The 24,189-nt window shown below is 40.3% G+C and overlaps 1 protein-coding gene across 3 annotated transcripts in view; it reads left to right on the forward strand.

Moving 5' to 3' along the window:
* The first annotated feature begins 1,271 nt into the window (after positions 1 to 1,271).
* The window catches only part of Fmn1 (formin 1), a 361,689-nt gene continuing 338,771 nt past the window's right edge, over positions 1,272 to 24,189 (forward strand). Inside the window, exons 1-2 of one of the 3 annotated variants that reach the window (XM_021231095.2) lie at positions 1,301 to 1,366; positions 1,728 to 1,794. The gene's annotated coding sequence lies outside the window, so the exon portion shown is untranslated. Of the gene's footprint in view, positions 1,367 to 1,727; positions 1,795 to 24,189 lie in introns of all 3 variants that reach the window. The other 2 variants (XM_040746011.1, XM_021231093.2) reach the window with 2 other exon arrangements.

Here is a 24,189-nt window from a genome sequence, read left to right on the forward strand (position 1 = left end):
GATAATTATTGAGAAGTGTTGATTTAATATGAACTCTAGTTAGACAATTTCTTAACCTAAATTTCCATATCTGTCCATGGAATTCACTTCAGATAGGTGTGAGGACTGAAGAATACTAATATCTCTCTATCTATCTACTGGCTATTTGGCATTTAGCTAATATTTTGAGAATACATCGTGTTCCCACAAATTATTTATAGAAAAATGTTCGAAGGAAAAATCACTTTATGCCTTCTCAAATACTTTCATACTTATCATTTTATACTACTACAGATAGCGTTCTGCTTTTAAGTACCAGATGGTGGATTTTGTGTTTATGTGGGAGCGGATTAAAGGCAATGCCCTTTCCTGCCTACCTACTTGGAAAACATCCCCAAATCACATCCCACATCTCAATGTCATTAAGACCTCTAATCCTCTTATGAAAGGTTTCCTGGTTTGAGCTGTAATCACCAGTGGTTAGACTTTTATTTGGAACAAAACTGTCTCTGAGTTAAAACACTGTGAGAATGCTGCACAGAGCTTCAACTATATAAGAGTCACACAAGACAGCTTTGCAGGACCCAGGCTCCTTGACACTCTGACTCAGTCCCCCTTTCCTGCATCGCTGAAGCCAGAACATTCTTCTGTTAAACCGATTTAACTTTTGGGTCCAGCAATTTGGGAAGAGCAGTTTAGAGGGGGCGGGAATGTTGAGCAGAGACTCTCTAAAGAACTAACATAAAGGTTTGGTGTATTGAGTTTCCTATTTCATTTATTTTGGGGGAGACGATCAATTTTAGATTGTAACAGAGAATTCAGTAAGGGGCTCTGGGCGGACCCCAGGAAGCCACCAGGCCTGCCCGTGTCTCTAAAGGTAGGGAACCTTGGAAAATCCAAGGCCACCATCTTCCCCTCCCCCATCACTTTCAGCCAGTCCGGAGCGTGCGCCCTGGAAGGCAACAAGCACGGGGGCTGGTCTCCTAGAACAGGCTGTCACCTTTGCAGTTCACTTAAACCGAGCCTAAAAAAACACCACATTTGACCCAGCAGCCAGATCCCAGGCCATGCCTTGTAAGTTCAGCAATCAGGCCTGGACCCGTGCTTGGTCAGTTAATTTGGCGCTGAGGCTTTCTGCCCGCCTTTCCATCCTTTGGATCTGCAGCCGCTACACATTGCCATTGGTCACAATGGCTGTCTATCAGTCCATTTCACTCCTCCCCCAAACAGCCCGTCAGGCGGGCGCGTGCTAGCAAGGCGGAGCTTGCGGCTGGGGGCGGGGCCTCGGCGGTGGAAGGCTCAGCGGCTGCTTCACGGCTCTGGCTCTGCACTGGAGCGTGGAGGCATCCTCGCAGCCGCTGCTACCTCTGCTGCTGTACCTGGTCAGGTAAAAGAGTCTTCCTCCTGGCCCTCTGCCCCACCTCTTCTTCCCAGCCAAAGGCTGCCTGCTCAGCCTCCCTGGCTTTAGGGTTCTGGCCAGGGCTGATAAGCTCCTACCTTAGCGTCCTCTCTCTTGAGTTGGTTCCTCCAGCTCCACAGCCAGGCTGGGTTTCTGGGAAGTGCGTTGGTGGCCCCTGGAATCACCCCCAATATCCCTCTTTACAAAACTCACATCGTCGTTAACTCTCAGGCCCTAGCCTTCTTGACCCGTCAGTGCAGTCTCATTCCAGCTTGGCTCAGAAAAGCTGGGAAGGTGGAAGGGCCAAAGAGAGAAGGGTGCAGGCTTTTTTGTCTTTTGTTTTTTTCAGATGCAATTATACTGCAGTGAAGTTGGATTGAGAATAGAAGCTGCTTCGTGTTTATCTTGGCAATTATGTGGGTATCTGTTGCTGCACCGTGCTTGTATTTGTAGGTGGCATTCATCATCACTGTTTTCTTCTGTCTTTTTGCCATTATCACAACCATCACCAACAACGTCATCTCCTCCTCCATCAGAACTCTCTAGTTATCCGAAGGCATCATCTGTTCCTCTGTGTAAGTGCTGGGCACTCTTCCTTCCCATACCAGACAATGTCCTTGTCTCCAGAGGCCACAACCAAACCTTCTTTTAACTCAAGGGCAACTAGCTGAGAGCAGTGTGTGTGTGTGTGTGTGTGTGTGTGTGTGTGTGTGTGTGTGTGTGTGTGTGTGTGTGTTGGGGGATAGGGCAATAGTCCCACTTGCAATTGAGATTTCCATAGGAACCTTTCTGTTTTAATCATCAACATTTCCTAGAGACTTTGATGTTGGCCCTGATACAATCCTGATGGGCTGAATACAGGGCCTGGGATCTTGTAGTGTAGAGCTGTGTAAGGGAAATTATACCCATAATGAGGTGAGTGATTGAGAGCATCATGTCAAGCAGCAAACTATCTGGCTTCCTCTCACAGTGGCTTCAGTTGTACCAAAGCTATTTAGTAGTCATGTTTGCAGATGGGGTATGTGTCACTGTGGTTGTATCACCATAAGGGGATCTAAATTGGGGGGGGCGAAGTATTAAATTCTATTGCGGAAGGCATTTTCTAGATATACCTCTGAGACTAGACAACCATTGCTTAGCTCTTTCCAGGGCTTGCTGCAAGGTCTATTAGATCTCTGATTTATTAGCCCTCTTTTAAGAGGAAAGCATTACAGCCTAGAATTGAATATCAGATTACCCCTCATCACAGAACCATTGTTTTAGAGTATTCCAAAGCTCCCAGTTCTCCTCAACCAGAAACACCTAAATAATAATCTTCCTTTCTCTCAAGGGTGTGCAGTGTAGTTTCAGCATCAATAAATGAAAGGTTCCTAGACATCCTACAGGAATCAGAAGGTAGTAGCCTTGTTGGAGGGAAACAATGGCTAATTCCTGATAGTGGATCATAGTTAAACTCATCAACTCATTAGCCGTAGATTAGTCCAGGGCCAGCCTTACTTGAATGATTTTGGTAAGTCATCTTCTTGAACTTAATTTCTCATCTGAGAAATACAGGTCATCTTATGTCTCCTCTCACAGGGAAGTTGTAGAAGTAAATGAAATAATGTAAATAAAATGTTTAGTAGTTTCCTGGCAGATAGTGAATGGTGGAATTAGTGATCAGTGCTGTTAATACTAGCCAACAAGACTAACAAAGGCCCTAAAAAGTGTGTCTTCTTTCTTTCTGTTTGTCTGTTTTAGATCTCAGTACTTATGTTCACAGGGAATGATCATCTCCAGATTCCCAATATGAGTACCTCTCAAGGGTCCCACTGATTGAAGCCCTCTGTGTTTAAGCAGTCATGCTGCCTCCAGTCTGTACAGATACTTAGCCAGTTTTCAGTTATGATGCATTCAAGCTGAAGCTTTAGAGGGGACTTCTGTCTGGTCTCAGGGTCTGTCCTGGTCTGTTCTTTTCTCCCTGGCTCTTGACCACACTGACTTGATAAATTGTGCTTTCTGCAGAATCATTAGTGAATGCATTGGCTTCTGCCCAGGGGAAGTCAAACAGCTTTGCTTCAAATGTCTGTGGGAACTGAAGCAACTCTAAATCACCACCCTGAAGTAACTTATTGTGTAACCGCATTATTCTTTTCTAAGACTACAAGCTAGAAAGAATCACTATGTAGTTAGTTCCTGTCTCTTATTCTGAGAAGTTAACATCATTCTGTCTACTTTGGAGAGGGGAATACTTTGAAATTTTGACTTTATTGTCCTTTATATTAGTAGGATATTTTCTAATGTATGGGATAGAAGTTCAGCAGAAAGGTCTTAAGCAAAATGATGAGCATTTGGGTCTCGCATAACTGAGCCCAACTTGTCCTAATAGTCGTAGTGAGGAAGCTGATCTACCTCCAGGTGGCTTCTGACTTTCAGGGGCTTCCGAAATTGTCATCCTGTTTTCTAACTCTTTGGGTATTTTTGCCAGTTCTCTTTCAGCTCTGCCTTTTCTCTCCCCTTATTGGCCTTACACTGTTCGGTTTCAGATTCTCCCTTCCCAGTGCCTTTGTAAACTCTATATTCACACCCTTCTAGTTCCATAACCCAAGGTTGTGCCCTTAGTCAAGCCCTAAGAATCCCAGGAAAGAATTGCACTTGATAAGCCTTTTATTCATAGGTGTGACCTGTCTGGATTAAATGCTTTGGTCAAGGGAATAGGGCACTGTAGACCTTATGATTATCTGAGGGTTGAGTTTCATATCCTAGTCTTCTGCCCTATACCGATATAAAATTGGTGAAGCAAAGGAAGACAAACAGGAACTAGGAACAATGCAGGACATGACATACTGATGGTTAACATACTTGATAGAGAACTGGGGAACATCTTTCTCAGATTGGTGTGCAGTGTTCCAAAATCTAGTCATGTTAAAGTTCTTGGTTCATGCATATCATTGCAGACAGAATTGTGTTTCAGATGACCTTGCTTTTAATATTCTAAGCTGAAACTTTATTTGTGTAAGCAAGAAAAACCATCAGGGATGATGAAGAACCTGCAGTGATTCCATGGTTGGCAGTTTGATCCTCTTTGGAGTTACCTGTAATCTCCTCTGAGCAAAATTTCTAACACCAGCTATATTTTTTTGGATGTACATAGCATTTGACTTAAGTCACCTTAATTTTAAGCGGGTCTCAGCCTGTGCACTGACAGAAATTACAGCCATTCATCTGACATGCTTGGTCTTTGCAGAGATGCTAAACCATAAGAAGTAAATGTGAGCCTGCACCAACAGGAAATGAAACATCACTGTGTTTAGGGTCTGTGCTGAACTGCTGACAGAGCAGTAATCCGTGTGCCCAATAAAACCATAATTCCTGGAGTGGGAGGAGGTAGAATGGGTATAGCCTCCTGACCACATCCACATAAAAGGCTGAAAACTCAGGAATGGGATGTGTCTTCCTTGGAGTTTTCAGGTCCTTTGATGAAGAGTAAAAACAATCTCAAGATAAGGGAATGATCTAGTGATTTTTCTCTGCTCACCCAGCCCTTGAACATATACTACCCTAGTATCTCCCTGGTTAGGGGAGAATGTTCCTTCATTGGGCCTCCCTACCTCTACTTTTCTAAGCTGAACAAACCTCTAAAATTCTCTGCAGAAAGTCACTTCTGGCCGAATTCTTTCTATTTTCCCTTCTCCAAACTAACACATCTATTATTTTCCTGTCTTAATCAAAACTGACTTGCTTTGTGTCCCATTTCATTAGATTCATGTCTGTTCTCCTGCCTAAAGTGTCACAGATCATTGTTAAATACCGATATACTTCAAATTAAACACATTTTAAGTTGGTCTTCCGAGTGACAAGCTATTGAGAGTAGTATTTTGGAGGACTTTTTAGCATTCTTGTTACCCACCGGGGTTGGGACATTAATTGAGAAGCAGCAGACTGGGGAGGAGAGATAAAAAGCAGCACAGGAAATAGCATTATGTTGCAGCTGACAGGTCCAATTCTCATATGCCTGCCCTGAGCTTTCCCTTCTCAATGAGAGTGCTCCAGGGCATGTTTTAGGGGAAAGAAGCAAAGTGGAAATGAATGGTCTCAGCATTGGTACATTTAAAAGAAATCCATCAAATAGAGCAATGCTCTTAAACAAGCCTGCAGCCATCGTTGTTCTGCTTTGAACCCATGAGGACATCTACTCACATTCATTCAGGCCAGATGCTTTTTCCTGTGATCCCTTCTATGAAACATGGGAGGAAAAAAATACAGATGTTTTAAAGAGAACAAGAACTTTTCTGGTTAGTAGGAAAAGCCTTTCCCAGTAGCCCAGTAGTAATTATGATTTCTTAAACTTGACACTCATGCAAATGAAGTCACAATGAAATTGAGTGAATGGTGTCGTCTATGGGAGAGAAGGCACCATTCTAGGTATGTATGGGTGGCAATGGTGCTGCTCTTGTTCTCCGAGAGCTCCCCACAAGTGCCAAATCTCTGTCCAGAGTCTCATTTTTTTGGTTGGTTGGTTGGTTGTGGGTTATTTATTTATTTATTTATGCATTTATTTATTTTTGAGGCAGGGCTTCTCTGTGTAACAGCCTTGGCTGTCCTGGATCAGTTTTTCTAAATATGAAAAAGCAAAGTTTTTGCACTTTGATGGTGCAAAATTGCTGAACTAGAAGGTAGAGATTATTTCAAATAACTGTTAGAGAAATCGTTAATGATCTTTCTCCTCTGAGAGAAATAAACATTGACACAATTTTGTTTAAATATGTTCGGGCCTCAAGAGGTGCTAAGTAAAATTGCCCCATCCATTGAGAATACAATATCTTGTCTCTGACCTAGAGAATACTTGTGTGTAAGAATTGTAGCAGTGGTTCTCAACCTTCCCAATGCTGTAACCATTTAATACAGTTTCTCATGTTGTAGTGACCCCCAACCATATAATTACTTAGTTGCTACTTCATAACTGTAATTTTGCTACTGTTATGAATCATAATGTAAATATCTGATATGCAAGCTATCTGATAAGCAATCCCAATTGGGTCACAACCTACAGATTGAGAACTGCTACATTAAAAGTAATGTGTGAGACTGTACACTTCTACTTTGATGTGTTCACTGACTAGAAGCACATCTTGGTCCTCTTATCCCTGTAAATACTAACAGAGCTAGGTTTTCACCATTCCAACACATAGTCCATGCAGCCAGATGTTCTAGCAAAGAAAAAAGTCCTTAAAGGATAGTCTAAGGACAGGCAGTGAGAAGTGACTGTTCCCTCCCCCTGCTCATCCTGGGCCTAATACAGAGGTTACTAGCTCCGCTGGCTTCTTGAGTGCACAAAGTTAGTGGTGCTGAACCTCTTGTATGGAAAGGGCCAGGACTCAGAGAGGCTAGTGTGTTTGCTCAAGGGCACAGTTTTAAGTAGAATCGGGTTAGTATTTGCCCACTTGGCGAGGCTTACATTCTACTTTCTAGGTCCTGCTAGGCCAATGAGGATACTCCTGGTTTTAATTTATTTTACTTCAAATCAGGATAAGCCATAAATATAATGCAATATTTTGAGTACAGATCTAGTGAAAGCAAGAGCTGCTTTTTATACTCATTAAAATGGTCATCCGTTCTCTTTTTAGATGTCCCTTTAGACAAATCTCTAAGCCTAACGTGTATTTGGAAAGCTTTGCAAAAAAAATATGCTAACAGATCTGCAGAAAGTGAAATTCATTTATAGAATTGGCACCAGTCCTGGCCTTGTTTAACAGTATCCTCATCTCCATATATCTGTTTCTTCTGTAGCATCCTCTACTGTTTAATAAGAGAGTGACAGGGTTTTGGGATTCTGGTTTTGCTACCCATTGAAGTCCCAGGTAAATAAGGTTAGAACATTCATATGTAGTAGAGGATACTGTCTTTTTATTAAGTCCACTTTCTTATTTGGCTTAAGCTCTGAAAACATAATGTAATTCTAATTCTTTGGAATATTTGAAGAGTTTTAACTCCTCAAAATCACAGTATCTTAAGAAAAGCTATGACAGATTAATTAAGAAAACCTGTTTTCTTAATCACCATCACATGCATAATCCTTACACACAAATTATTCTGTTAGTAGGTAACAAGGTGTTTTTCCTATTGCACAGTAGAAAAAAGTAAGATTAGGATATGAAAAATGACTTGCCCAAGGTCACTCCTGCTTAGTAACACAGCTAAGAATAGATCCAGGTCACCTGACACCATGGCTTTATTCATTACATCATTGAGCTCCTTTCCAGAAGCAATAGCTCTTCTAATTCCAAAAATGAAGAAAGCAAAGGGCAGTGAAATCCTAGACTCAGTGGTGTGACTTGACTATGTAGGTAATTTCCACCCCCTCTTGTTTTTGCTTTAGGATGAGACATATCCATAGCTTCCAATTTATCACTATTTACTAAATTCAAGAGCTCAGCTACACCAGAATTTATTATGAAATGTAATTCCCAAGCTGGACAAATGACAAAACAAGGTGGAACTTCTGCCTGAAGCACATCTATAAGAAAGGGGACAAGAGGAAGGGTCTAGCCTAAGAGTACACACAGAGGGCTGTGTCCTGGGCCCTAGAGAATAGCATTAAAAAATGGATATCATGAACTAGAAGAGGATTTGAAAAACTGTTCTACAAATTCCTTCAAGGAGTTGGCTGAGCTTTCACCATTATAATTTCTCTTGCTTGATAAATCCAGAATGGGGAATAGAACTACTAAAGTCTGATCTTGTTCCTGTCTTTTTCATTCAAGCCAAGAAGATGAATATCCCCATCAGTGAGAACAGTCACCTAACAAGAATCTTATCTCTTTATGTATTACAAACAACTTTAATTTCATGTTCTTTCTTGTGAAGGTTAAGCAGTTGACCTCCACCATTCTTAGAGTTAGGCCACTCCCCAAACCTGTGGTTTGGGAGAATGATTGGCAGAGGGAGCCTTCTGGTCATTGAGGTAGTAGGACATGTAAGTGGCACTGTAGCACCCAGCATTTTGCCATCACAATTGTCTCAGCTGTAGTGTTCATACATACTTGGCCCTGAGGAACCTTTGTGACATCTCTAATGTGCGCATTACCTACACATACTACACACACACACACACACACACACACACACACACACACACACACACCTGTAGGGTGGAATGACTTCCTTGGTCAAGGCATGGATATCCTTCTTTCTGAGTTTTGGCATCTGTCTCTCCCTTTTCCATAAGAACTCTGAGAGAATTCTCCTTTCACATGTCATTGGGACTCTTCATATCTAAAATTCTTTCTTTCTTTTAATAATCTCCAAGAAATTCCATAAGAAGATTTTATATACTCCTGAGAAATTCTTCTGAGAGTTTAATATTTGGGGAGATCTAGAACTACTGACAAGCTACTCATCACTTGTCCTGATGCAATAACTTCCCATTTTGATGTCTGTCAAGGAGGAAAGTCAGGAGATAAGATGAATATAGATTAATATCTCTGAAATACTGAATGGTACTTTGCTGTAGAACCACAGTAACTTTGAAATGTCTTGTAAATACCCACTTTCCTTCTTCTAAGGATGACCTATAAGCAAAGGGTTCACATATTCACAACCCCATCCCAGGTCACACCTAGTTAAATGAGCAATAGAGTTTTCACCTAGGAGGGGACAGATGAGTTATTTTCTCCAAACCAGTGTTTTGTATTGGAGGATGGCAATATCTAGTTATCTCTTGAGTTAAGTTATAGAGAGATGCTATGGGCTCCAAGCCTGAGAAACTACTTTTAGAAGGCTCTGCTTCAGCTTCTTCTTGCCATTGACTCACTCTTCTCTTTATCAGATTTCATGAAATGGTCCATGAATTCCACAGCATCACATTTGCTTCTGGTTTTGCTTAAGGTGCCTTAAAATCCCAATCCAGTCACTTTAAGGCAAAAGTAATGTAAGAAAGATCACCAGTTTGCCAAGTAACAAAGCCAGGATGAAGAGGAAACTGAAATCCAAGATAGGTGAAGCAATTGTAAGATAGAATCTAGCCACTTAGGATGTGTTCATCAAATGATTTAAAGGGACAGCTTCATGAGTTGCATTTGTGATTCCTGAACACACTTTGACATATTTTCAAAAGAATGTTTTTAGCTCTAGGAACTGTCTTGACCACTAGAGAGAGTTGCATGATCATCAGGATTTTCAAAGCTGGTGGCTCTTGCATTTAAGGGCTCTCTCAAGAGCTGGGGGTGGTAAAACCAGGATGAGCTATCTCAAGAAACATAGGAAACCTGTAGGAGTTAAAAGTGGCTTGGACAGGAGAAGAGCTAGATTACAGCACAGGTAGCAAGAACAAGAAATTGATAGGAATAGATTTGACTCAGAATAAGAGAAATGGTTATTCATATTTAGAGCTACCTGGGATGCCATGAAGCTTCCTTTCGGGGTAGAGAAATTAATTCAAGGCAAGTTGGTATAGGTCTTCATAAAGGCTACAATGAATGAGAGAGGCAAGCACTGGAAGAGGATGGGGCACAGTGTATAATGTCTAAGTTTTCTTTAAAGATTGCGTCATTTCCCCTATGAATAACATTAACTCCTAGAAATGCCAGCCCGTACTTTGACAGAATACAGTAGGAGTTCAAGTACTTCACAGACATTTATGAAATCTTCCGTCCTTTGCTAAAACATATACAAAAGCTTCAGAGTTTGAGTGGCAGAAGGCATTTCCAAAGGGAAAGGCAATGAGAATTTATTTAGCCTTTATATTATAGTCAGCAGTGATTAAAATTGTTCACAGGCAATGAGTTGTTCACTGAAGTTGAAAAATAATTATTTCTTTATGACATGATAATGCTAAACATGGAGAAGACTGGATTTTTACATGAAATGAGTAGATTCCTTGAATTGTTCCAAGTTATAACAACTTAAAGCTTTTCTAAATGAATAATGTGTTTTAATTGCTGTGGTCTGCGTGCATGTGACTTGTATGGGTAGCTATGAGTGTGTGCACTCGTGTGTCTGCATTTGGGGGTCAGAGGTTGATATCTAGTGTCTTCCTTGATTTCTCCATTTTTCATATTAAGTCAGGTTCTTTTGCTGAACCTAGGACTCACTATTTCTGCTAGTCTAGCTAGATCCCATCTCTGCCTTTTGAAAGTGCTGGGAAACCAGGTGGTGCTCAATATTCAACCTGGCATTGAATGGCTTCTGGTAATCCAAACTCCAGTCACCATGCTCGCATGGCCATTGCTTTATGTTAACATATCAAACAATAGATAAAATACCTGAAAATGAAGTGTAAAGGAAACATCCCTAGAAGTTGAATGTATACGTCATCTTCCCGGCCCTGAACCACACTTTATGAAAATAATGTATGTTGATTATTAAGAATTCCAATAAGGCCAAAATTATGAGATTATGAGAACAATTAAAATTACCTCATACTACAATTCCCATTATTAGCACATTATTGCAGACATCTTTATACCTGGATATTTGTAAATATTTGTGTAAAAATGAATAAACAAGTATAACAAAAATAATGTAAATTTTGGATTCTAGGAAGTTAAAGAAGATGAAACTAAAAGATAAGTGAAACTTCAACTAAATTTACTCCATTTCAGATGTTATTTCATTAAAATCTCTGACTAAAAATAATATGAGTTTTGGTTAGAAATGAGTTATGCCCATAAACTATTGTCCTCATATAGGATCAATTGATTACTATCTCTTAAAAAACACTTTTGAAACTTCTTCCCTCTCCCCTACATCTTGTGTATTATTAAATGTATTTTACTTCCGTATCATTCTGTTTTGTGCTGCAAGTATAATAGTGTAAGTTGTGTAGTGATGGTACCAAACTTAAATGGCTTCTCTGTACGCAAACTCTGGGGATGTTTCATTTGTACTTCGTTTTAAGGTATTTTACCTACTATTAGATAAATATCAACCCACTGTGTTAACATAACGCTAAAACTTTGGTTAACTTCTAGCTTTATTGTTTGCTTACCAAAATGTTATTGCATATCAACTTACTCAGGAATTTCCACAGAAAATCTGTGTTAAAGTGCACATAGCCCCTGTCCTCAAAGAATTAGTGCAGCCAACATATAGTAAGTTCATAATGTGTCGGTTCCAAGGCACCTGTTTTATTATTATTTTCTCCACAGAAGACCTGGCATTCCATAGTCACTTGGTAAATTTATGTTTTAATAAGTCTTTATGTGCTATTTGCTGCAGTAAGTGCATACAAAGTTTCATCTAATTTTTGTCTTGATCCCTTAGGAAGGCATTCACTGTCTCTACTCTATAGATGGCAAAGTTGAGTCTTGGCAAGTAGTATCCTGATGTTTCACAAAAGGAGTTGACTGTGAAATTCATGGCATCAGGACTGAGTCTTTGGTTATTAGAGGTATCAGAGGAAAGAGGTTCATGCCTGTTGATTGTGATCCAGTGAGGTGACATTTATAGCCATGTATGTATAGTCTAAGAGTTAGAAGGCTGTTAACTACTTACTAAGATGTATAATATCAGAAAGGCACTTTCACTCCCATAAGCCTTGGTTTTATTTCATAAAATAGGATTAACAGAGTATTAAATTAAATGATGTAAATTACTTACAATAGTATCTCCCGAAGTGCTCAGGAAATAGCAGCTATTGGTATTATTAGTATTTTTAATAAAGAACTTGGGATGTTCAAACAAAAGAATACCTACCCACCCAGGATTTCCAGAGGATGAGACCTTTTTCTTGCCCTCTGTTGAAATCCCAGGAATTCATCTGGTGAGAAGCAGATAGAATCTTGGTAGGAAGAGAAACGTGAAGAGTGGGCTGAGAGGTCCCGCTGAGGTGCGAGGTATCTGTGCTGCCCTGTGTACCTCCTTCGACTTCCTTCCTTCACTTGTGTTTCCAGAGACTCTGCAAACAGGAGCATCTGTGTTCAGAGAAGCTGACTTGCAAATAGACTGTCTTATCTTACTGGACCATCTTCCCATTGAGAAGGTGAATGAGTCAGTGTCTGCACAGCTACAAGGAAACATGAGGTGACAGGGCAGTTCTAGGGCTATTGGCCCAGGAGGCTTCTGGGGCCATCCCAGGCCAGTGTATGTGCAATAGATGGCTAGTCCTAAGAGAGTGCACCCATGGCCTCTCTCATAGTCTAGATGAGCATTTCTGAATCTTCTTTTCATTGCCACCTACGTTTAAGCATCCCTCTGTGAAATGTTCATATGGCAGATGAACTGTGTGTCTATTTATACACAGTTTACTTATCCTGCCTCCTGTCTGAGAAAGAGTAAGATTTTCTCCCATGCTGATAAACCAACTGGAATGAGCCAGACTTGAGAGGCGCTCTTCAGATAGGCTTCTGCACAGTCTGTAGTCCACAAAGTGGTAGCCAAGCCATGTTTCTCCCAGCTTACAACTCCTCAGCAGCTTCCTGTTAGAATTTAGAGTCTTAGGTCATGGGTCCCCATGTTTGCCTCATATGAGTGTTCCTGTCTGTCATTCTAATCTGAGCTGAAGCCAGGCTGCTTGCAAAGAGGAATTGCTCCCAGGGGCAACCAAAGCTGTTGAACAGAGAGCCGTGGCAGGCCTCTCTGTGTGGAGAAGATGTGGTTTGGCAACAACAACAGTGGTTACAACTCCAAATGGCTCAGGAGGAGGGAAGTTTGCTAGAAAATCAGGTGACATTTCTGTGAAAGTGGCAGGCAGGGACAGAGCCTGACTTAAGACTGCTCAGGAGCAAAGCTGTGAAATAAATGAAAACTTTTTCAGAACAATGTCATATGGATGACAGATAGGAATCACATTGTACAGACCGAATAGCATGTGCAGAGCCCCAGGGAGGAAGATGTGGGCCTGCATCAGAATCTCTAAAGGGTAGCTGTGCCTGGAGTATAATAAAAATAATTACACTGTGAAAGTCTCATTGGCAATAGGAGGCAGGGGTCTACAGCATTCCCTACTATCTGTCACATACCATGTTGGCCAATAGATGCTATCCAATATCGTTAACTTTATTGTAAGGATTATAAATAAAGGACCTCAGAGATTATATAGCTGTCTCAGATTGTCGTGTTAAAATGGAAGAGCTGGCGTTTGAACTTGGGTCCTAATGGCGGGAATCAGGGATACTCTATCCCTAAGACTATGAAGAATGGTGCTCAGAGGCATCTGAACATCTGAATTCTTTGACCTAATAGGCTTGAGGCAGGCCTTGTGCCAGTTGGTATGATGGTTATTCTATTCTTGGTTGTCACTTTGACTACATCTGGAATAAACTACAATCCAGAGATGAAGGGCACACCTGTGAGAAAATTTTTGCTTGGTTTGAAGTGGGTGAATACATTTCTAGTCTGGACCTTTGAGGCAGGAAAACACACCTTTAATTTGGATCTTGAGTTGGGAACCACTCTGGACCACACTTTGTGCTGGAAGTCTATGTAAAGATACAGAAAAAGGAAGCTTTTTCTCTTTCCCAGTGTGTCCTCACCTTGCTAGCACATCTATTCCTTCATTGCAATTAAAGCCTACTTCTTAGGAATACCATCATATACTGAAGACCATCTGAGATATCCAGCCTGGTGGACTGAGCGATTACTGGATTCTCGGATTTTCCATTCACAGACAGCCATATATATGAGAGAGAGATTCAGTCTGTAAATTGTGCTATTCTAGTGAACTGTGACTAAAACAGATGGCTACAGAGGTTGGAGTCCCAGAGTAGGCTACAAAGGCATAATGATCTGCTTTCAACTGTTGGGCCAAACCTCTAGAAGGTCTCCAGTTGAAGACTTTTGCCTTTGTACATGGAGCAGGTAGGGGAAATTAAAGACAGTCCTTCGGGTGGTATGTGTTAAATGTCAAATTAAATGTCTGTACCAAAGAAGGGAAGCCTTCAAAATCCGGGGGGTGGAGGGGTGGATATGGCCTAAGTCTCACTTAAACTGACAGTGGTTGCTTTGTAACAACAGAGACACTTCCTGCCTAAAGTGGGTGTGGTTAGTGGTGTGGTAAACCGCCCTTTTATTACCTCATCTGTATGCGCCTCTAATAAGTCACATGTTTAATGGCGGCATCAGACTTCCTCCTACACCCCTCCATCTGCACTACTGGAGTTAACTGTCTCTAGTGAAGAATGCTCAATTCTGGAGAACACAGTATGTGCTGAATAGTCCATACTGTGGGACTTAAAGAGAAAAGCTAGAAACAGTGAGCTGTCTTCTCTATGAGAATCCCTGATCCATCCTCAGAGAGACTACAGAGCCCATGCTCCCAAACCAGTATCCTAATTCAACCACTTCCTTCCTGGGAGACCACAGACAAATGTTTCTTCCTGTGCATCAGGGATTTTTTTCTAGGTAAAATAGAGACCACATTACCTACCTCACAGACTTTTGCTTTTGGAAAATTATGCTAAGACAAAGTGCTTAGCAGAATGGCCAGTGTACCACAAGTAGTCACTAAGTGATAGGAAATACCTTATTTAAAGACAGAGTGTTTGTTTGGAATCCTGTCTGTATTCTAAACTGGTTTCTTAGCTACAGGTGGCAGTGTTAGTATCCTTGGACACTCTCAGTACTTCCAATATTTAAACATAGCTGGGATCTTTCTGATTAGCTTCACAGCCTGCCATTCTTCCTGTGGGGACTTTGGAAATTCTTTTGTGGATGGCATATATAAAAAGAAAAGAAACTGAAATGACTTATGTTGGTCATATGTTGAGAGTGAGTTTTCTCAGAGACAGGAAAGAAACTATAATTAGAGGGAAAGTAAATACAGAGGCTGGCCAGTGAAACTTAGAGACAAATTGTCCATCTGGAATGGTGTAGAGGGAAATGCCCACTCTACAGTAAGTGTTCCATAAGGCATGTTTAAAGTGAAGATGTACTTTTACCCTCAATGGTGCTCCAAATGGCTGCTCTTCAGTGGAATACATGTCTCTCACACTTTTCTGTTGATCTTGCTGCATTTTTCAGGTAAATTACATTTAAATAAGATGATGTATATGAATTCTCCCCCCAAAAGCATTGTGGAAGTTGGAGACATCATAGTCAGCAGTCAGTTCAACTGTGATAATAGTCTTATTTGAAGATAACGGAATATTGATAAAAAATTTTCGTCATATTTGAAGGCAATGGCATATAGAGGAATGTGAGGGTTTTTCTGTTGTAGTCAGTCTGTAGTAAGTTTTACATCGCAGAGGCTGTACCTAGCAGCTGCCAGACAAGCATTATGCACACTGGACTGTGCTGGTTCTTAAATCCCCATTCTTCTTCTAGAAGTGCAGGGACAGAAGTGGCCTATCTCCTTGAATTTTTTGTAAAACAGAAGTAGTGGAAGAAGAAAATAGATGGTGACACACTTACAAGACCCAAGTATTTCCTTCCAGAATCCCAGTCCTCTTCTTACACATAGCCTGCAAAGTTGTGAAGTCTCTGGGATCTAGACCTTCCTCAGCAGGAGAAGCTCTTTCCTTTGACAGTGGTCCAGCCAAGTAATTAGGGCCAGTGTAAAAGGAAAAAGATCTTTCCACCTGAAAGACCTGCTCAGTATAGTGAGATTTCTGTCTAGGCCCTCGGGTTTTAAAATGGAAATCTCAATGTAATTGGCACATTGCACTTTGCGTTTGGAAGCAACAGGGTATAGATTGTAAGAAGATTCCTGCTTGAGTGCCAAGCTTTTGTGTAAATCAAAATATTGGCCAGTTGGTCATACTGACTGGCGACATGTTAATGTCAGGTGTTAGTAAAATCCTGAGGAGTTGAGACATGAAAAGTGACATGAACTTGATCAAGAATCTAATGACTATCATTTGACTGTCTATTGATCCCTTAATTACAAATACATCCCTGTATGTGTCGAGGTCTCAGATGGTCTAATTATCTAAATCAATAAAATGCAATGACTATTGGGGTCTATCATTTTGTTTGAAATAAAAATCTTGGGATTTGAAATATTGGTTATTGGAACATGGGTTATTTGCTTTTCCAAAAAGAACTCATTTAACAACAAATACAACCAAATACCAGCTGAGGATGAAAATAGTTCTTTCAAGTATGAAGTCTTTCATGGAAGTAGAAATTAACAACCTGGAATTGGACTAGGATCTAAGGAGACATTGATAAGGAAGGTTATGGACTTGTGGAACTGAATGTGTTGTGATTTAATTCCATTAAAGTTTCTGTCAAATAATTATCAAGATGTACTTAATTTGCATATATTGATTTCTTCTTTTTGATGGAAACCATATCTATCGCCGTATTTCTTCTCTTTCATGTCCATCCCTTTGTCATTTGCTTCTTCACCCTATAAAACTTAACCCATCAATCACTTATTTGCAGGCTCTATTGGGGTCACAGTAATAATATGCTATTAGTTGCTTCCCGCTTACATTGGGCTCCGTTTACCTCTTGAATCTTACCCCAGTTATTTCCTAGTGTATTGTGTTCTCAGCAGTCTGTCCAATCATACTTGTCTCTAGCTTGTCCTCATGGCACCTTGTCCCTTCCTCTGCTGCCCTCCATTAAGACTGTGTCAGGCCTGGTGGTGTTGGCACACGCCTTTAATCCCAGCACTCGGGAGGCAGAGGCAGGCGGATCTCTGTGAGTTCGAGGCTGGACTGGACCGAAAACCTCCAAAACAACACAGAGAAACCTTGTCTCATAAAAACCAAAAAAAAAAAAAAAAAAAAAGACTGTGTCAGTATAGCTCAGTGATAGACAGCTTGCTTAGCATGTGCAGTGCCCTGGGCTACATCCCTAGTGCAACAAAAGGAGAAAAAAAAACCTCCCCACTGGGAAAGAATGGCCCCTTTCTCTTGGCCCTGCATCAGCACTGCTTGATTTCATGGATCTGCAGAGCTCTTCTCTACAAACATCAACTATTTTCTACATTCTTTTTTCTTTTTCTTTCTTTTTTTTCTTTTTTCTTTCTTTCTTTTTTTTTTTAAATTTTTCGAGACAGGGTTTCTCTGTATTGTTTTGGAGGCTGTCCTGGAACTTGCCCTGTAGACCAGGCTGGTCTCAAACTCACAGAGATCCACCTGCCTCTGCCTCCTGAGTGCTGGGGTTAAAGGCATGTGCCACCAACGCCCGGCTATTTCCTACATTCTTTTTGCCTGGGTCAGAACCTGTCTCTTTCTCCCCATGGTTGTAAGCCTTCTTCCTCCAGATTCTTATAAACTAAACATGTTCCCCTTCCCTTCCAGCCCCTGAAACATCCCCCTGATATCTTGCCTGTATAACAAACTCACCATGGAATCTTTGTCCACCAGCATCTGCAAGAGTTAGAGTCTATGTGCCCCAGAGTAGCTCAGATAGGTCACCCTGATACATAGCCTTCTGCTGATGTTATTTAATCATTATGTCAGTGTGTTGTGTCATATGTGCTGCTGTTCTTTTGTTGTAAAATTTCCAGATACCCATCGTTGCTGCATTATTTCTGTGATATAGCTAGCCTCCTTCAGTTATCCTATTATTTTCCTCCTTAAAATTGTATTATTTCCTTCTCCATTCTTCATACTTTATTAATATTTACTGAATGAAATTACCTGCTTTCTTGTTTTCTTCCTCATGCCATTTAAAAAACTTTTGCTGATAAGCTGTCATATTGGCAGACAGTCTTCAACCCTGACCTGCTCAGACAGGCTATTCTGAGAAGTTATTGACTATGGAGTCAGAGTCCCTTGTGTTGAAGCTCAACTCTGACAATTGGTCCTTGTGAACATTGTGTAATGTGACATAGAAAATGAAGATTAGAGCCCTGTGATGTTGAAGATAAATAGCTAGAGGTGAATAAGAAAAAAAGAAAAAATGTGGAAACTCTAATTCAGGTCAAGACTATAATACCCAGTGTCAGGCTCCACTCTCGAGTCTTCCATTCTAGCTATGATGACTCGGTCATTCTTTACCAAGCACTGGCTATGACTGCTGGTTCTGACTCTGAAGAACTCAGTAGCTCACCCACAGTGTGTGCTGTGCCTTTTTCCCTCTTGTCATTTTCTACTGGGTACCGAGATATCTGTTGCATAACTGTATCTATGGCTGTGGCCTAAACTTCATGAGAGACTATCAGGGAGGCATACAGAAACATTATTCACTACAGATAGTGAATTCCTCCACAGAACAAAGTGTTCTTCTTAAGTCTAGCTCCGTGAACCATGAGTTTATTGGGGTTACATTATAGGAACTTGAGTGAATTAAAGGTAGCATTGGAAAGTCCTTTCTGGTCCGTTGTTTATGTCTTATATAGCAGCAATTGGAATATCAGGGAGGGGAGGGCCTCGTGATATCTTGTGTGCTTTCTTCCTTCTTCCATGAGGGAATGTTTAGCCAGATCTCATGAGGGTCTCATGAAGGTCATCATAGCTTCTCAGTTCAAGTTTATGATGGTCATGTTCAGCCTAGAGGCAATGGCTACATCAATGAACAGTAAGTTAGTGTTTACTCATAATCTATGTTTCCCCTTTGTATACTTTAGTAATGGCATCAAGTTTTCATTAAAATCACTAAATCCATGTACATTTTAACAAATATAAACCCATTTGAGTTATTTTATTTAGGCAGTGTGTGACTGTATCTTATACTTGCAGTTGGTGACCTTAGTCTAGTGCTGTTAGTCATCATCTGTTTTTAACTACATTGTGAATTGTCTTTTATTTAAATATTCTAGCATGAAGAAGCCCTGACTATAATTGTTAAATTAGTGATGCTTAGAGCATCGGGGAGGCAGTCGATACTTAAGAAAAACTAAGGAAACATGTCCTGCTTTCCAAACTGAATATTAAAAAAGAAAACAAAACAAAAACATGGTTCACTTTTCCTCTGTTAACAGCCACCAGTGGAATTAAAACTTGCATTGCTGAAATTACTTATATTATAAATGTGGCTTTTACTGAAACATTTTACTGATATGAAACATTCCTTTTAGAGGAGAGACTTGAAGCCTATAAATTTATTTGGTTCAAATAACCCTCCAGTGAAGCCAGATTGATTTCTCCTAGTGGTGCCAGGCCCTCTGAGGAGGATTTCCTTGATAAATCCTGATCTCTTAATCCACACACAATCATCCAGCTGGAACATTGATTTCTCATGAAGTATGTGCCCACCTTAGAGAATGTTGTTACTTAATCTGATGTCAAAGGAGTGCTTAATAATTGCTCAGTTGTGTTTCCATCTGTTTCACGCATTTATTTTGAAGTTTCGGATGCAAGAAGTTGTATTATCATTTGCAACTTTTTAAATCACAGCCTGTCAAAAAAAAAACACCTTTGGTAAAGTCTGGGTCCCCGGGTCTAGTTCCTGAATTTTTCCAACTGATCTAGTTGCTGCACTTACTAGATATTTGTTTCATTTCAGACTGGCTCTCAGAACTGCTACAGACAGTATAGTTCGTTCTACACTCAGAGACTTTCCTTGGAAGGGAATTTTAGAGAACCAGTATAGTTTCACTTAGAAGTCAGAGCAGCAGCCATTTGTCACAAAGCTAAATTCCAGTTTTCAAATTACATGTACTTATTGCTCAATCAAATTATAATTTTAATCCCAATTTAGAAATATTTCTATTAACCTGCTTTCTGCTTTTCAAAGAATATTTTACTGTTTTTATTAAATGTGTGTTGAATCCCAAGAACATAGAATTCTAGAAACAATGTGAAGTCACCATACTAGGTTATCTAGGAATACTAATACTTATCAAAATTTGGCTTTACCAATAAGTCTCATAAATTTATGTTTATGCTAGTTTCTTCATCCACTGGGATAGTTATAATTTTTAGTTTCCATGTAATACAACCCTTTTATGTTTTTGTTTTTCTGTGAAGTTCAAGAAACAGAACTGGAATTTGATTAAAGGAATCATCTGGTATTTTTTCTGCAGCAGGATGTAGCGTTGTTAAAGAATCATTAGAGAGCGTCCGTGTGACACATCCAACTGTAAGTTGTGAGCACTGTATGTCTTCATAGGACTCTGATGCTGTGAGAGGCAAGAAACTGTCAGAGTAGCTCAGTTTGTTAGAGATGTACTATTGGTGTAAGATGTGGACACTGTTTCCTTTCTAAGGTCAGATGCTGGCTTCTGTAATTTAGAACATCTGTTTTAATCCCTATTAAAACTATGATTGTCTGTAACTGAGACATTAATTCATATTAACTCTGATGTCAAGGGGTAAGTACTAGTTATAGTTCACATGTAACCTTCAGAACATGTAGCCCTCTGTCAAAGGTGGTATTGCTTTGACTACTATGCAGACAGAATTCAACTATCCATACTCGAATCCAGGACTGCTCCAAAACTACAAATACGTCTGGCAGTACTCAGACTTTTCTTATTACATCCCCTCTGGTAGAAAAGCACTCCTGTTTCATTGTAATTATCTTAATTTGAGGAATTTTTAACCTTTCTTACTCCTTCCATGGGCAGGGTGGAACAAGTCCTTCTGTGGGCTCCTAACAGAATCACTAATCACAAGCATACTTTCAGGACAAGTAGAATTCTTAATAAGGATTTAAAAGAAAGCATAGATATCAAGAAAACAAATAACCTAGTTTTAAAAATGGAGTATAGACATAAACATAGAATTCTCAAAAGAGGAAATTCAAATGGGTGAGATACACTTAAAGAAATGTTTGTCATTCTTAGCCATCCAGGAAATGCAAACAAAAACTACTTTGAGACTTCATCTTATACCTGTCAGAATAGTTAGGATCAGTAAAAACACATGACAGCTCATGCTGGTGAGGATGTAGATTAAGAGGGTCACTCCTCCATTGCTGGTGGAGGTACAAACTTGTACAGCCACTTTGGAAATCAGTATGGTGGCTCCTCAGAAAGATAGGGATCAATCTGTCTCAAGATCCAGCCTTATACCTACCCAGAGGATGCTTCCTCCTACCACAGAGATGCTTGCTCTGTGTATACATACATACTTACATACATACATACATACATACTTACATTTTTTAAAAGAGCAGCATTGGAGAGAAAGATACCATGCAACATTGAGTTCAGACAGAAGGTTTTTTGTTTTGTTTGTTTGGTTGGTTGGTTTTTTTTTTTTTTTTGTTTTACGAGACAGGGTTTCTCTGTATTGTTTTGGAGGCTGTCAGTCCAGCCTGGCCTCGAACTCACAGAGATCCGCCTGCCTCTGCCTCCCGAGTGCTGGGATTAAAGGCGTGCACCACTACCGCCCGGCTTCAGAAGGGTTTTTATTAGGGAAAAGGGTGCATAAAAAAGGGAAATGGGGGGCAGGAAGACTGGCCTCTGAGCACAGGAGCAATGGGAGAAAGGAAAGAGAGGGGAGGAGAAGATGAGGAGAGAGAGAGAGAGAAAGAGAGAGAGAGAGAGAGAGAGAGAGAGAGAGAGAGAGAGCAGGGCCCTTTGAAAGGAGAACACAGTGAATATGCACAGGTGGTGCTCTTAATGGCTGCAGCTGAGAGCATATCCTGACAGAACCCCAAGGACAGTATAGATGCCTGCATACTAACATATGGAATACACACACACACACACACACACACACACACACATACACACACACACACACACACACACACACACACGAAGGCGTTCTACTAAAATCAACAAATAATGGGGGAGACAGAGCCCCAAGTAGGCATCTTGTCACCAAATGAAGCTTCTAGTACTGGGGTTGGGTTACATCTAATTGAGTTGTTGGCCAAAGAAATTCAGTGAACATCTCCAAGCAACCCAGGCTGTTGCCAAGACTATAGAATGCTCTTCACAAGCTGATGGCAAGGCCCATTGCTAAAGACAACACCTTCACAACTCATTGAACATAGAGAAATTAAGTTGGTGCCTACATAGAGCCTTCACCACTGCATGCTACCATCTTTGATACCAATAGGTACTCCACATACTACCAAAAGAGAGACATAAAAACCAGTCTAGCCATCAAATGACAGACTATGGATACTCCGCCATGGAGGGCCTCACCCTCTCTGGGGAAAGGAGTGGGAAATGGGGGTTGGGAGATTGGGGGTTGGTGGGAGGGTGTGGAGAGAGGGAGAAGGAGATGGGATTGACATGTGAAGCAACCTTGTTTCCAATTTAAATTTAAAAATAAAATTAAAAATAAATAAACATTGATAATGAGAATGCAGACTTTTAACTATAGACATTCATATAAACACTGGGTTATTCCAACAATCTCTGTGAGTCTAATTGAAACTGAATGTGATTAGTACTTACAAGAGTTTGTTCTAAATGATTTGTCTCTTGGTCCTGAAAATATTTGATCCCAAACTGTGCAACAAAATTTCTTTATAGTCCAATAAAGATACAATATCTGAAAAAAAACAGTTCAGCCACATACCCTTTGATCTACAATGCTGTCCTATGTGCAAGATATACTAGGGCAATGGTGGCTCAAAGCTCGTGGAAGTCATCAGCCACTATTTGATTTTACTTAAGGCCTACTCTGTGAGATGGATTCCATATCCAAAACAGTTTTGGAGACCCAGAATCTGAGACTAGATAGCCCAAAGACTTAGGATAAAACCAAATGCTACTGTTCTTTTACTTATTTTTTTAAAGGCAATTTAATGACATTCCACTATACCCATAGATTGGTGCATTGTTTAACATCATCAAGGAAACTTTCTCCTACAGCAAATGGGAGCAAATACCAACCAATAGCCAGACATTAGGCAGTGAGTGAGAGACCATGAAACACTCAGCCCTAAATAGGATGTCTCCATCAAGTGTCTCTTCTCAGGGTTCAGGCAACTGTACAGGAGAAGAGGCAGGAAGAGTGTTAGAGTGGATGGAGGACATCAAGAAAACAAGACGTCTAAACAACATGACCAAGCACATATGAACTCACACCACACGCATGTACAGGCCCTGCATTGATACACATCAGGTCCTCTGCATATGTATTATGGCTCCCCGTTTGTGTTTTTATAGGATTCCTGAGTGTGTGAATGAGTATCAGATTCTTGTGCCTTCTCTTGGGCTCTTTTCCTTTTTGTTTGTATTGTTCAATACCAATGTGTCAGTTTTTGTTTTATCTTACTATATTTTATATTATAAAATATTAAAAAAACAGATCATTGTTAAGATTAAAAGGAAAGAAAATTACATGTTATTTTCTCTGCTACCAGATTGGAGAGTTTATAGTATGGTCAAATTGTACGTAGATCATAGTTAGTGGGTTAGTTGTAGCAAACATTAATAATCTCTTTTCAAAAAGAAAGGAAACAATTCTTCAGAAGTAAATGTTAGAGGTCCCTTGAGGTCCTCACATACCAAGTAACTATCCATGATGTTTTAGGAAATGGAGTCTTTCATAGCTTCTACACATAAAGGTTTTTAAGCAGATATGATTCAAGTTCCAGCTCTGTAACTTAATAGCTTTGCAGATTTGGGTTCCCAAGGGGAAAATTGAAGAATTGCTAGTACCCATCTCATAGCTCCATGGAAACTGAACTTATGAGGCTTGAAACACATTAAGCCTAGATCCTAGCACTGGCTAATGTTATTTTCCTTCCCCATGTCCTCTTCCACCCCTTTAGTCAAATGTGAATCTACCTATTTTTTATTAAATCAGTCCTATCTTGATTTTGATGGTTCATCTTCAAGTGTTATCTCCTCATCCTTTGATTAGTTCACTAAAAAAGACAAGCTTGTCAGAGCACAGTGGTGATGGCAGTTATCCTCACTGTAATGGCATGGGGTGCTTCCAACTCATGACCAGGGCTTCCCTTACAGGGTTATCCTGTTCCTCCCTACCCCAGGGATACCCTTCTGCTTAATCAGTGTATACATACAGATATGGGCCTTTTGCAAAATTACATTTCTTATGGTGGGTTTTATAAAATTATACTAGATT

The sequence above is a fragment of the Mesocricetus auratus genome, unplaced genomic scaffold (assembly GCF_017639785.1).
Source record: "Mesocricetus auratus isolate SY011 unplaced genomic scaffold, BCM_Maur_2.0 Super-Scaffold_100004, whole genome shotgun sequence".
Classification (NCBI taxonomy): domain Eukaryota; kingdom Metazoa; phylum Chordata; class Mammalia; order Rodentia; family Cricetidae; genus Mesocricetus; species Mesocricetus auratus.